A 14,700-nucleotide genomic window follows, 5' to 3' on the forward strand; every position below is an offset into this window, starting at 1 on the left:
ATGGTCATCTCTAAGTTATCAAAACAATCATCTTTTACACATTTGCCTTGCCATCTACGTGTCAAATAATTATCCGAAATTACATTTGTTATAAATATCTACTTTAATAAATGAATGGTTTTTGTCACATGTCACACCCTCATAGAGTAAATTCATAAATTAAAGAAAATTTGTATTATGAAAATATACATGCATACGAAATTAAAAGAAATAAAACAAAATACAGCGGGACTATTTAAAAAGGAAAAATAGATTAAAATTTCAAAATAAGGATTTACCCAAGGCCTATTTTTACATACCAGGAAAACCGGTAAATCGGTGGTCATGTACGTGGCATGGCTCACTATCGCATAATGCCACGTGGAGATGATGTGTTTCACGAGTTCGGATCATGATTGGACATGAGTGTACGGGATGGCTACGTCGTTGGAATTTTTATAATATTGGATTCACATTCATTCTTATAAAAATTAAAAATTAAAAATTTTATTGGAATATTTAAACTAAACAAAAAGTGTATTATTATATATTATTTTTTCAGCGACAGGTATCAAAAGTTCTTGTGGTGTAGTGGTTATCACGTTAGCTTTACACGCTAAAGGTCTCCGGTTCGATCCCGGGCAGGAACAGTTACCTTTTTTCTTTATGCCAATGCTCTTCAATTATCTCATTTTACAAATTTTTTTTTTAGAAAAAAACCCAATTCCCTTATTCTACGTGAAAAAACACAAACATATTCAAACTCGATTTCATAACTCGTTGACTACTTTTATGTAAGCTTGACCTTAACTTAATATAAATTTGATATATTTAAATTTGAAATATTTAAATTATCTCAAAAAGTAATCATCAATTCATTGTTACCACTTCCCAACCACACACCTATAAAATTATCACCATTCCCATCATCTTATTATACATGTATTTTATATATTAATATGTTGTACATTTAAGAGATATGGTGTCCAGCCATGGTTCGAACCACGGCCATCCACAACCACACCCACCATGTCACCATTGGGGTGCAGGGGCGGATGCAGGATTTCATAGTATGGGTTGCATGAGAAGATTAGGGGTTGCATGATAGTAAAAAAATTAAAAATTTTAAAAAAATTCGAAATTTTTTCCACTGCAGCCGGAAAATTTAGGGGTTGCCGGTGTCACCCCGGAACCCCCCTAAATCCGCCCTTGTTGGGGTGGTGTTTCATGCCAAAAAGTGAACGATTTTTCCTCCAACTCTAGATAACCTAATATTCGAAATCCTCGATGATAATTCAACTTGAATTCAAGTAACTTAAAAGGCAACTTATCATATATTTCGATTTTATTTTTATTTTTCAAATTAAATTCAAACTCTATAAAAGTTAAACTAACTAAATTTGAGTTCAAATTACTCGATAAAGATAAACATGTCTGTCACCTTAACGTAAATGGTTTTATTTGGATAACATGCTAAAAGTCAATTGTTGCACGTGAGGGAAAAACTGAAGGTTATAAGATGAAATATAAGGTCGAAAGGTAGTATAATATAATTAAGAAATTAACGCGCATGAAACACATGATTAACTATGCGTGTTAAATTGAGCTAATTAAAATAAAAGTCAATTTATCATATCTATATTTACTAAACATTTTGGATATGCATTCTTAATATTAATTAAGCGCATATTATCAACATGAGTCAAAGATTATTTAATGATCTTACCTGGCAAATCACATATCAACGTTTCTATTTGCTGAAGAATAGCGTTTCCAATATCAAAATAAAGAGATATCCACGACAAGTAAAAGGGTATCCCAACAAAAAAATTGCATAATACACAATAAAGAAAAAAATTTGGAAAAAATTACATTACTTAAATTTTTTTGAGGGGTATCCCGAGCTACCCGAGATATATACTAAATCTGTCAGCGTGCTGAAGTCGGATTTTCAACAAGACTCCAATACTTTTCCTAATTGTCGGTGTGTTGACCCGTTGTGCATTGTGATGCATCACATGTAAGCTTTATTGTATGCTCTATTGGGAAATTAATTTCAACAATTCATTTTAGATAAAATTGGAATTTACATGGGTTTACAGGCGCATGCAAGAATTGAAAGTAGGTGTTGCCGTTTTTTTTTTCAGTCAAACATAATATAAAAGTATGTTGCTATTAATAACTTTTGTAGTTGTGTTGTAGTTATGTTAATAACAACATACTCTTATTAATTTGTTTAATAAATGATTATATTTTCATTTCTTTTTCATATTTATAGTATTTATAACATCTTATTTTGTAATGTCCGCTTCCATTTAATTGTTTCAAAATAGGATTGATATAGAGTAAATTACTTAAATGGTCCCTATGGTTTAATTAAAATTACACGTTTGGTCCATAACTTTTCTTTTGTACTCGAATCGTCCATTTGGTTTGATTTGTTGCGTTTTTTGTTCCTTATATACATAAAGTTAAGGACCAAACGTGTAATTTTGACCAAACCATAAGGACGAAAAACACAATAAAATCAAACCACAAGAACGATCCGAATGCAAAAAAAAAAAATAGAGACCAAACATGTAATTTTGACCAAACATAAGGACGATTTCAGTAATTTACTCATTGATATATTTCTATGAGAAATTATATAATTAAAAAAAACTATGTTTTGTAAGTTTGACAAACTAATTAATTAATTAAGGTACAACAACAACAACAAAAACAACAACAACAATAATAATAATAATAATAATAATAATAATAATAATAATAATAATAATAATAATAATAATAATAATAAATCAATTTACTTAATTAATTAGGATTTATAAGTCCAATGGTGTTTTGTGCATTTTTTCGAAATCAGTTTTGAATGGATATTTCGAATTTAGGGTATAAGCTATCATTAGACTAAACCTATGGAACCAAAACTGATAATTTTCAAAAGTTTATGTCTTCTTCTCGTGTATCTGGTTGCAAAATTTTTCCCCTACATATCGTCGAGAATCATAAAAAGCAATTATCCCAAACCTCCTATGCATTAATTTCGGACCTTATGAAGCCTTCCTTGTTTTTTTTTCTCCGTAGTTGCCGAGTTTTTTTACATACTTGCACAATATATAAAAAAAAGTTTCGAAAAAAATTCCACTGTGTACTGGAAAGTTAGGTGTTGTCGGTGTCAGACTAAACACCTAACTAAAACCTCCCCTTCATGAGTATTAAACAATCATGAATGATGAAACACATGTTAAATGGACTTGAGGATTGCAGTTTGGGTGGGTTAATCTTATCGTCTTGAACATGAATTCACCAATAAAAAAGAAAAATTAGTCATAATCTGAGATAGGTTGGGCTAGCTTACTTGGCTAATAAGGTGTCTAACTAGAAGTTTCTAATCAGGAAATTATGTGTTCAATCTCAGACATATACTAACCTTACTATTAAAAAAAGGTCATAAGCTGGAGTGTAGCCTAGGGTTATAGAGGAACCCTAATTTTAGAATAAGATCTTAAATCATAATTGGATATTGAAATATATTTTAAATCAAAATAGCATAATAGAATATATAAATTTAAAAGAGAAGACAAAGAAGAAGGAAAATCTTCAGAAAAGTTTTTTTTTTTTTTTTTTTAAGTTTTAAAAACCCCAAGAAACCGATTAAATCTTACAATTTAACAATTTTTTTTTATCTTTTTAATTGGTAATCGATTATGTGGCATGTCAAGCTGGAAGGAAACACAAACGTGGCAAATGATATGGCATGACACGTCAGCTTAGTTCAGTAAACCTTAAAAAACTTAAAAAACATAATTATGAAGAATCTGATTCGGTTCAAAGTTGGAACATGTCCATACAAACACATGCAACTTGCTAGTTACGCTAGAAAATCTATCTGCTCTAAGTCTTTCACACTTGTCCTATTCTCCCCGTTTTTCTACCCTAAAAATCAATTTTTCCTAGAACATTAAGCAATTGAAATAAACTTTATATATAATTGTGAAGGGATAAAAGCAGATACATCTTTTAGCCTAATTGGTAAGGCATGTGTGTTGCGACTTGGCAGGAGAGGTCCTTAGTTCGAATCTGCTTGACTTTGCTTCCTTTCGATATTTATTTTTTTTAAAGTGTAATGAACTGCTGACGTGTCATGCCACATCGGCGACCCTTTTGCTTCCTTCCGATATTTTTTTTTAAGTGTAATGAACTTCTAACGTGTCATGCCACATCAACGACCCTTTCCAGCTTGGCATGTCACATAAACGGTTACCGGTTGAAAATGTCAAAATGGGTAAATTGTAAAATTTAACCGAATTTTTTATTCAAAATTTTATTTGGGACTACTTTGAATTTTTTTTCCATAAACTTGGGACATTTTTGGAAATTTCTCCGGAGAAAAACCATCTAATTAGAAGCTATAACATCTAAACTTATCACATTTGTGCTTTTTTGAAATTGGTATGATCCAAGTTTACCTTACAATCATATAATCTTATTATTGACTTTGATAGCTTAATATTGAACGTCATTCTGATGTGAAATATCATTTTTTTATTCAGGTTATATATTAATTAATTCTTTGATATTACTATTCCTTTTAGATTATGGTATATATTTTGAACATGTTTTCTAATATTATCATTAACAATTGTGGGCTGTAGATATTTTTTTTTTGTTTGAAAAAATAAATCAATGATTATTTTCTTATTCATGTGATTATAAAAACCAATCATAAATTCAAATAATATCATAAACTAAAATTAAACTGTTATAAAATATTAACTACGAATTATAGAAAAATTAAAATCTTATAACTAATAAGAAGTTAAAATGATAAATTAAATATTTTTCTACTTATTCTTCCTGCTCATCCTCATATCGTTTTTAGATGATGACAAGTGTAATAAAAAAATTATTTAATTTGATTAAATATGATAAGTGTCACAATCTTAAATGTGTAGTAAGATAGTAGGAGCAAAAAAAGGATGATATTTGATTTTTTATTTAAAATTATCTTGAAATTATAATTATTATTATTACTAAGCACGGGTCACGAATAACCGTCTGAGGATTTTGAGCTATTGGATCTGTTCAACTTTTGATCTAAGCCACGTAAACTCCCTATTTACAGTTTTTTTTATAGTTTCTTTGCTTCCCCCGCTTCTTCTTCCCCATGTTCGGCTAACCCCCTTCTCCTTCAACTGCTCACCTTCTGTTTTATTGGCGATCCATGGCAATTCGCCGTCGCCCCACATTCTCAACCATCGCCGGTTGTCTCCTTCAACAAGCATTCAATCGGTTAATCAGTCTCCTTCAAAGAGTGATTCGGTTATGGATTCAATCTCCTCCCATTATGTCTTAAACCCTCATTTGTCCATAATCCCTAAACATCATGTAGTGTGGTAACTGCTCTGCCTATATAAGAGGTGGCTTCTTTGAATGTATTCGCTATTCCAACACTTAAAATTTGTCTATTGGTTGATCAATAATGGATGACAAATTGGTTGTTTTGTTAGAAGATACGTCACTGAAGGTAAAATTTCTTGAATAGATGTTTGGATTTAAATTCCCATGCTCAAAATTGATTCAATCGTTAGTTTTAGTATATTGTTCAATCTAAGAATAGTTTTTTTATTGGCCATTCGCTATGTGTTATGGTAAATGAAATGTAGAACAGTGAAGCCGTTCATGATATTGCCAACATTCAAACATTATCAACTAAATCCATTGATTCTGAAAGTGACTCTACTGAGATTTCACCGAAGGTTAAATTTCTTGAGTACATGTTTGGATTTAGATTCTCGTGTTTGGAAAATTATACTTTTTTTTTCGTGCTTAATTGTGTCTATCTCAATTCAAAATTGATTAAATCGTTGATTTTATTATATTGTTCAATCTAACTATCGTTTATTATTTTGCCATGTGATATGTTTTTTGATATATGATTTTAATTTCTTATCGTTGCATTATGAAGAACACTAAAGTTGTTCATGAAAATGCCAACCTTCAAACAATATCATTCAAATCCATTGATTCTGAAAGTGACTCTCCTGAGATAATTGAGTATTCTCCTCACTTCGGTCCTTATAAATCCATTTTGGAAAGGGTTGTTGCGGAAGAGGTAAAAATTGCTCGCCTTTTTCATCAGTTATTAATAGTTTATAATGTTTTATTTATTGTTTCAGGTTTCTAAAATTGCTAAAGAAGATCAACAGTTCGAAAGGAAAAGAAAAAGGGTTTTAGTTTTAACACAGTGGAAGTAAGATCAGGTTGTGGACCTCTGCTCAGATTATGATGAGGAAGAGGATGTCATACAACCAAAAAAGCAAGCCAGGGTTTGAATTTACAATCGAAATCGACCCATAAAACTCCTTGATGAGTCGGATGTGGAGGCTTGATGTTTTTATAAGTTAGTTTTAGTATGTTTGTGTTAACTTTGTTGAGTTTAGGATGCTTCGCTTTCAGTATTATGTTTAGTTGTCGTTTTCACTCTATATTTCAAACCTTATGGTTTAGAAAATAATTTAGGTATTTGATAAATGTTTTATGGAATGTGGAGTCATTTCCAACTCGTTAGTTCAATTATATTAAGTATTAAGATTTTGATATATGGATACATTTCAAGTTTTGGTTCTCATTTGTTTGACAATCATCTTTTTGTCTATTAAATGATCTTAACTGTTTCATATATTTTAATGTTAACAAAAAATTAGTTATTTTTTGTTTCCAAATATGTAAATGTTGTTTCTGTTCATTTTACTTTCTTCCCATTTGAGATTTTAACAGATATATTTAAGTAGTGGATCTGGACACTCACTATACACATGTCTAACCATTTGCCTTGTTCGCTAGTAAGGGGTATTCTAGACTTTTCATAACATTTCTAATTTGAAAACAATAAGGTTTTATAATATAGGTAATTACACACATATGCTATTAGTTTATCCTGTTTTAACCTAAGCAAATAGGTTGATTTTTTTTTGTATGATAATTTTACTCTTTTCCTTTTTTACAAATAAATTCTTGACTGAGTAAATCAAACCAACATTTAGACCATCGGTACATTGTGTTTGTGTAACATCCCAAAATTTACATGTATATTTCGAATCCATCTTCTTTTATTAGTTGCCATTTGTCGTCCCTGGAGTTGGTTGAGTTGGGCCATCAGAAGTATAAGGGCTAAAGTTGCAACTTTAAGTCAGTAAGTAGTACACTGAGCGTACTTAAGGGTATGCCGAGCATACTAGGCGCGTCCTAGTACGCTGTGCGTACACTCATGTACGTTGGGCGTACTCACGTCAGGTGAAAACCCTAATATTTAGGGTTGGGGATTATATAAACACCTTTATAGCTCATTTCCTCTGATTATCCTCAGCCTCCATATCCCAGAAAGCGTTCCAAACCCTAGTTTTGTGTGTGAGTGTGAGTTGGTGTGCATTTTGAAGCTTTGAAGGTGAAGTCATTGCACCAAGAAGTTGGAGAAGGAGAACAAGGCTATAGATCTGAAGTTGTGTTGTGTCCTGGAAGCTCCAAAAAGTAAAAGGCTTGGAACTTTATGCTTGTGTGTTATAGATCTAGTCATTTTAGCTTTATGGAAACATTCTTGTCCCAAAGGTCCCAAAATGGTGCATGTGATGACTTGGACGAAATGGGTTATCCTTTCAGACCTTAGAAGAGGTCCTAAGTGATAAAAATAAGGTCCTAATTGCTAGATTTTTCTCATGCATGAAGTAGGAAGGTCTTAATGGATTAAGACCATGTGTTAAGAACTTTCTGAACGTCTAAAGTGATAAAGTTCAAAACTTTATGGTTCTATGGCACATATGGTCATTGGATCTGGAATTTGGGCTTAAGTGCTTAAGCCATTAAGCACTTAATAGGGGTTTGGTGAAACCCCGGTACGCCTAGCGTAATTTCTGTACGCCCAGCGTACTGGGTCAACCACCCCGATGGCGGTTAACATAGGGCAGGAGTACGCCCCGCGTACGTCCTCAGTTTGGGCTTTTGATGTGTGGGCTTTAGGTTGGGCTGCTGTTAGACTATTTGGATTTGGGCCTTGTTGGGCCCTGGATAATTGAAGTTGGGTCAGTTCTGATAAGGGGTCCTATGGTAAGGCCCACTTAGGAGGTTAGGCTCAATTAGGAAAATTGGGCCATTGTTGGGCTTGTGCATACAGACTTAGATTAGTGGATTGATATTGGGCCTTGGGCCCAAATAAGGGAAATGGACAGTATGGACCCTTTGGCAATTTTGGAGATCCCACTTATTAGTTTAGTATTCATCATTTTAGGCAGTCGATGTGGTCGATGGAATTGCGGCAGGAGACTCTCGGTTCAGTTTTGCACTACTTACTAGGTGAGTTATTCTCACTATATCAACAGGGCCTAAGGCACCAATTGTCACACCCCGAAATTGATGGCGGAAACGTTCCGGGGTGGAGGACGTCATGTAAAGTATCACAACCAATGTACATAATAAGCATAGTAAACACAACCATTACATTACATAGAAATATTTACATTGTCTGAAAACAAAGTGTTACAAGTGTTATACATATATATCATATGAACAAAAGCTAAGACGAGTCTGCTACATGCTCCGTCTTCTCCAAAAGATCGCGGTGTACCTGTTTAATGTGGACCTGAGAATACAAGTAGTTTGAAAATCAGCATAAAGCTGGTGAGTTCATACCCCTACACTTTTTCCGTGTTTTCAATGTTTTCAGAGGGGGGAATACAAGCAAAAGTACAAGAATATCTTGTACTCAAACTTATTATTTTGATTGTAATGTTTTGTTTTTCCATATGTTTTTTACACTGAAAACCGTTTTAACCAACCGTTTAACTTGCAGGGTTAGTTTTCAAACTAACTGTAAATCTCATTATAAAATATTATAATTTATGTTATGTTTTATAATTTACGAAGGATTCATGCTAATCATAAACTAGGATTATTACTAATAAAACACGCCTTTGGATAGTACCAGAACATCGAAAATTCAGCTAGTCCACGCCTTTGGATGACACAAGAACTTCGAAAATACAACTAGTGTATGTCTCTGAGTGTCACCAGAGTTTCAGAAATAATTCGAAAGTACGCCTTTGAATGTCACAAGAACTTCGAAAATACAGCTAATGTACGTCTTTGAGTGTCATCAGAGTTTTGGAAATACGTCTAAAACACGCCTTTGGATGTCACCAGAACTTCAAAAATACAGCTAGTGTACGTCTCTGAGTGTCTCCAAAGATTTGAAATTTAGTCTATTAATATATGCCTCTGAGCGAAATTTAAGTTTCGAAAATAAAACTTTGGATAAGTATTGTAGATATTCGACATTCAACATTCGTATATAGGATAACCAGGCTTTCAGAATACTTATCTTAATACTACAAGTATGGTAGATACTAGTACATTGCATTCAGAACCGATAACCGATTACAAACTTTTAAGGAAAATAAGGGTTTTTCCTGGGATAACGAACTGTATATAACCAGATCGTATAACAAACGAATAACTAAACTTTACTTATAAGAAAATATGGGATTTTCTTGGATAACCATTTTTTCAAAAAACGAAAGGAAACTTGTTCTTTTACAAAAACAAACCGCTTATGAACTCACCAGCTTTATGCTGATTTTCAAACTGCTTGTATTCTCAGGTCTACATTAGACAGGTACACCGTGATCTTTTGGAGAAGACGGAGCATTTAGCAGACTCGTCTTAGCTTTTGTTCATATGATATATATATATATATATATATATATATATATATATATATATATATATATATATAACACTTGTAACACTTTGTTTTCAGACAATGTAAATATTTCTATGTAATGTAATGGTTGTGTTTACTATGCTTACTATGTATATTGGTTGTGATACTTTACATGACGTCCTCCGCCCCGGAATGTTTCCGCCGTCGGTTTCGGGGTGTGACACCAATGCCAGACCTTCGGATTGTATTCAGGTTTATTGCATGCTATGCGTATTGATTAACACTCTGATAGTTAGGTTGATGGTTTGCTTAGTGTCCTGTTATGTTGGTATCCTGGTCATAGGATGTTGTTATGCTAACTGATTTATTAGAACGGTCTATGAGATATTTATATGCTAGCATATGTTATTTATTTGTACATGATTATTGTCTGGTGGTTGGGTTAAGGCGGTATTGCTTTGTGTTGTAGGCCATCATACCTGGGGCGGTCCGGATAGGCTGTAGGCCCTATGAGGCGGTCCAATCATACTGAAGGCCCAACGAGCGATCCGGATAGGCTGTAGGCCCTGCGAGACGGTTCAGTCATGCCGAAGGCTCGGGAGCGGTCCAGATGGGTTGTAGGCCCTGCGAGGCGGTCCAATCATGCTGAAGGCTCATTATACATGTTGTTTGTTATTATTATGCTAAGTGGTTATGTTGGTATTTTGGGGGTAACTCACTAAGCCTTCGAGCTTACATTTATTGATTTTGTTTTAGGTACTTCAAGTGACCATGGCAAGGCGAAGGCGTGACGTACACATCCTCACATTTTATTATTTGGAATTTTTGGGAACTCTGATATGAAATCATTTTGAAAACAATTTGTGAACTATGTTGATGTTTGAATAATTTTATTTACCCGGATTGGTTTTGAAAGTTTAAAATTTTTGGGTTGTTACAGTTTGATTGTCAATGTATCTGTATAATTGACTTTAATGTTGATTTACGTTTGTATAATCGATTTCATATGTAATTATTGCTCAAATCTATAATTTTGGAGTAGAAATGTGAATACGTTCAAGTGAAAGTCAATGTACAATCAGATGTATCCAAATAGCCAAGTGATTCTGATTTTAACAGTCTTGGAACAATAGACTTCTTTGCTAACTTCAGTTCCTGCAAATCACAGATGAAGAGAGTATTTTTGCTTTATTTGCAAATACCTTTATTGGGTGGGACAAAAAATATCCTATTTTTCTCCAATGACAAATGGTGTTTGTGTAAAGTATAGTTACTAACAATTAATAATGGCATTTTTTTTTTTGTAAAAAATAGCATTGTAATTTAGGGAAGTGTAATTTTAGTCATCATGTAGTTTAAAAACTTAAGCATTTGTAAACATTAATCATCATGTAATTTTGAAGTTATTTAAATTTGTGAAAAATAGTATTGTACTTTATGAAAAGTTAATTCTAAGCATCAGTTAATTTTAAGGTTATCAACTTATACTCTCTCCACCTTCACAAACTTATGTTATCATTCTAGCACGACATCATGAAAAACCAAATGGGGGTAAAATGATCCAAGTGTTTACAAAACTCATAAAAATAGCATCCAACAACCCATGAACTCTATGTAAGACTGAAAGCAATGCCAATATTAAATCTATTTAGATTTAGAGCAACACCAGAAAACAATGAGTCTATTGGCCTTTTCAGAGGTAAAATTATCAACCTTGGAAAATCTGTCCAAATACATATATTTGAATCGTAAGAAATGTGAAAATAATAGTAATCATACATGGATGGTATCTCAAGATCAAGAAGAATTATTATATATGTACACGCTTTTCACATAAAGTGATTCCTTTTTTATATGGCTTATCTTTTCATTTATGTAGCATTTATGTTTTAGGCTCTTTAAGTGATAAATGAACATGTAAAATTTTGGACAAAAATACATATGACACATTATCTACTCATTATGGTTTTTGATTTCCTTGTGGGTTTTAAACTGGTAAACATGTTAAGTCCACTTCCAGTAAAGTTTATTATATAGCACAAGAGGAGAAATGAAGATGTATGTAGACCATGGGAATGTTAAGTTTCTCCTATTTCGTGGCATGTGAGTAAAGATCTTAGTATGCATGTCACTTTATGGGACACACTTCAGCCAATTGAGGCTAAGATTTGTAAAAAAAAAAAAAAACCAACTTACTTTGTCTGACTAGGATCATAACAGGTACAAAACGATCTTTATATTACATTACATACATAATAGCAAAAGATGTATTTGAGTCATATTACAAATCTAATATGATAGCATATTGACTTATAACTTTGACATTTGGACAAAAAATCCAAGTTTTCTTTCATTGACATTTAGGTAATCCATTAAGTATAAAGGGTATTATTATCCTTTTTTATTATTGTCAACTATTCTAGGATTTTCCAAGCATGTATGATGTTACGAGAGTATGGTTGGCAGGAGAATTAAGGAGTTCCTTAGATGTTTTCAAATGCATAGATTTACCATTGTACAATGCTAATATGAGAACAAATTGACTTATACCTTTGACATTTCGACAAAAAATCCATGTTTTCTTTCATTGACAATTAGGTTCTCCATTTAGTACATATTACAACAAGGGTAGTTTTGATTTTTTATTTTTTTTTTACAAATACCTTTATTGAGTGGGACAAAATTATCCTATTTTTCTCCAATGACAAATGGTGTTTCTGTAAAATACAATTACTAACAATTAACAAGGGCATTTATTGTAAAAAATAACATTGTAATTTAGGGAAATGTAATTTTAATCATCATGTAGTTTAAAAACTTAAGCATTTATAAACATTAATCATCATGTAATTTTGAAGCTATTTAAAGTTGTGAAAAATAACATTATACTTTATGCAAAGTTAATTCTAAGCATCGCTTAATTTTAAGGTTATTAGCTTATACTCTCTCTACCTTCACAAACTCATGTTATCATTCTAACACCACATCATGAACAACCAAATGGGGGTAAAATGGTCCAAGTGTTTACACAACTAATAAAAATATCAACAAACGACCCATGAACTCTATATAAGTCTGAAAGCAATGTCAATATTAAATCTATTTAGGTAAGGAGCAACACCAGAAAACAATGAATCTATTGGCCTTTTCAGAGGTAAAATTATCAACCTTGGAAAATCTATCAAAATACACTGAGAAAATTGCAAATAATGGTAATCATATTATGGTTGATGATCTTCAAAACAAAATATGCACTTTTCATACTGAAAGGAAAAATACACATTACAAGTACAATTAGAGATTAAGCATTTCTTTCATGTATTCCCTTTTCATTTTCGGATATACAAGGCCGTGTAATTGAAGGATTTTGTAGATAGTTATTTCCGTTCTTAAGTAATGCTTAGTGTTAGCTATAGTTTGTTACGGATGTGATGTTTGATGTTAATTTTATTAATGGTAGTGTTTATTATACTTATCTATTAGCAGTAAATGATAAATATTTTATTTTAAATTTAAAAAGTAACTATATCCTAAAAAGTATGCACAATAGATTAAAGATAATGGGCAAAATCGTTTCTTAACTCATTCTACATTCATACACACGTATTATTTAGTTATATAAGTAGTATTCTTCATGTTAAACCATAATACATGTTCCGTCTCCTGCGTTATTTCTCATTATCCAAAAAGTTCTTATTTTCTCTCATATTTGATGATTTCAAATCATTAACAGACATGTATGGAAATTATCATACTTGCTTATTTGACATTTGTGTATTTTTTTATTGTCATATGGCCGAATAATACCTTTTGAAGAGCTACAAATGAATTTATGCTTAAAATCTATGATTTTGATGTTAAGTAAACATGATAGATGATTAATTTTTATTTTATATGATTTTTTTTGTTATATATATATATATATATATATATATATATATATATATATATATATATATATATATATATATATATATATATATATATATATATATATATATATATATATAAAGAGTATTTCAAAAAGTGTGAATGTATTTAATTCTGCTAATGATTATCATATTTTATTGTATTTATTTATTTATTTAAATCTTATGTTTTACTGTTTAGATTATTTGTTATTATGATAATATGTTGAAAGATATGCATATAAAGTATATTTGTTATTCAACGTTACTTGATGTGAAATATTCATTACAAATAACTATGATATATAGGTTAATACAATATATATATATATATATATATATATATATATATATATATATATATATATATATATATATATATATATATATATATATATATATATATATGGGAAAACTGAATATACCCTTAAGGGTATATAAGCTTAGGTACCCGAACACACAATAATACGCCGTTTTGTTTGATATATTCATTATAATGTTCTTAAACTTCAACCCCTAACTTGATTTAATTTCAAGATTTTCGAAATTTTACTATTATCTTTCTCTTATATCACATCTTTTTGTAGAACAACTATTAGGTTATATTTATTGTAGTTGAAAATGAAAATTAAGTAAGATGAAGATAAATGCGTAATTTATAAAAATCATGGAAGTAAATCAATTTAGAAGTTCAATTATAAGAACATTGGACAATTATAATGTATTATATAATACAAAAAGATGTAGTATGAAGAGTTTGGGTACCTAAGCTTATATACCTTAAGGGTATATTCACTTTTCCATATATATATATATATATATATATATATATATATATATATATATATATATATATATATATATATATATATATATATATATATATATATTTAAATTCTCTGCGTATATTTCAATACAATTAAAGTGAATATGAAACCTAAAAATTAATAAGTGTTAATTTTTTAGTACCAAATTAACCTACAAGTTAGTTACTTGGTGCAATAGAATAATAAAAGTAACCAAAACTATACATTAACTTTTAATTAATTTATACAATTGAAGTTACGAATATATAAAGAAAGGTTACCATATTAT

General features: G+C 30.9%; 1 non-coding gene across 1 annotated transcript; it reads left to right on the top strand.

The window, feature by feature from the left end:
• Positions 1 to 556: 556 nt before the first annotated feature.
• Positions 557 to 629, top strand: TRNAV-UAC (transfer RNA valine (anticodon UAC)). The gene has a single exon. It is a non-coding gene; the product is annotated as a tRNA-Val (tRNA).
• Positions 630 to 14,700: the final 14,071 nt, after the last annotated feature.

The sequence above is a fragment of the Lactuca saligna genome, chromosome 9, assembly GCF_052625555.1.
Source record: "Lactuca saligna cultivar CGN05327 chromosome 9, ASM5262555v1, whole genome shotgun sequence".
Lineage (NCBI taxonomy): Eukaryota > Viridiplantae > Streptophyta > Magnoliopsida > Asterales > Asteraceae > Lactuca > Lactuca saligna.